This window comes from Cimex lectularius, unplaced genomic scaffold (genome assembly GCF_000648675.2).
Source record: "Cimex lectularius strain Harlan isolate CLEC.00 unplaced genomic scaffold, Clec_2.1 scaffold121, whole genome shotgun sequence".
Classification (NCBI taxonomy): Eukaryota; Metazoa; Arthropoda; class Insecta; order Hemiptera; family Cimicidae; genus Cimex; species Cimex lectularius.
The window spans coordinates 186,683-188,249 of NW_019392904.1; positions in this window are offsets into that span (position 1 = coordinate 186,683).

The following is a 1,567-nucleotide window of genomic DNA, read 5'->3' on the forward strand; positions in this document are numbered from 1 at the left end:
AAAATAGTGTTTGTACGATTAAAAAAATAACCAAAGGTAGAAAATATAATTTTTAATTAATGAACAATTTGAACCACAAATCCATACTTTTTATGAAATAATTGTGCGTTTATTTTTTCATCTAAAAATTTTCTACTGTTGTATTCATTCATATATTTTTACTGTTATCATTAAGGATTCTTCAAATTTACATCTAGACGTTTTTAAACATTATTGAAATTCTTTTGCTATTTGTGAAAATTTGGAAAAAAATCCCGCCCAGATTTATAGATTTATGTTTTTAGAAAAATAACAATGATGAGTGGGAAAGTTGAAAAAGCTGCTTACGTTTCTTTGGCACCGGTTTGAAGACGTTCCAATTTTTCATTGACTTACTCAACGGTTTTTCCATTGCTCCCCGATGAGATAAATGCCTATTTTTAAGTATTGTCACATCACTTAAATAACATTGTGTAAAAACATTGTAACACAGTGTATAGAAAGTTTGAAACATATTTCCAACTGAGCTCTCTAATAGTAGATCAATATACTTTTTGATCATACCAAAAGAGAACTTTCATTATTCGTTAGTATTCAATAGTTCTTATAATAAAGGGTGGAAAAGAAATTATTATGGTATCTTATGGTTATTAATTATTATGGTAATTATTATGGTATTAAGGTATTTCCTTAACACAGTTCAAAAATCTAATCCTTTTTTATACAATTTTATACATTAAAAAAAGTGTAGGAAAATATTGTTATCGTACATGTAGTATTAGTTCAACACGTAAGTGTAAAAGAAAATTGTAAAATAAATATAATTGAGAAACACTTTTCATTTGTACATCTATCATCTAAAAGGGATCATATTCACCCGACTAAGAATATTTTACTTAGGCTTATCAAAAATCCTTAGGATTAGTTTTATGGATGAGTGGAATTTGTACATACCGTTTGAATGTATTTATTCGCGAGAATGGAAGGAGGTCGGCAGGGTTACAACCATCTTACCGACCTCCACTTTAATTGTAATATTAGGAAACTAGGTTTATTAGCATAAATGTGTATTATGAATGTATGTGTATGTAAATGGTCAAATACTTCAATTTCCCACATGCAGAGGGATACAAAGAGAAATGCAACAAATACCGTAAGGTCCGATGAGTAGCCGTTAGAATGACGTTATCAGTAGAAAGTGCAGATTTTTCAAAATGTGAGAAAGATATACGCGTGGTGCCGGCAATGACCGAAGCAGTTAGCCGGCCGGAAAAACATACACGTTACACGGGCATAGACTAAAATAAGTAATCATAATTTTTTTTAAACAGTCAACATATATTGAACACGAAATTTCTAATTGGTTTATTTTGTTGAAGGGTTCTTCATTTAAGCCGGTGTTACAGGAAAAAAAACGTGCGAAGCGCTTTGATTGCATCCATATCGTCGGTTGTTTTCGGCGCAATTGTTACAGGAGTATCATCACCCTCTTCTTCAGCTTCTTTTGATGCACTGAGATATCATCAATTATGGTCTTCAGGCTTGAAGTTTCGCTGGGCACAAGATTTTCGTCAAAAAAATCAAAACC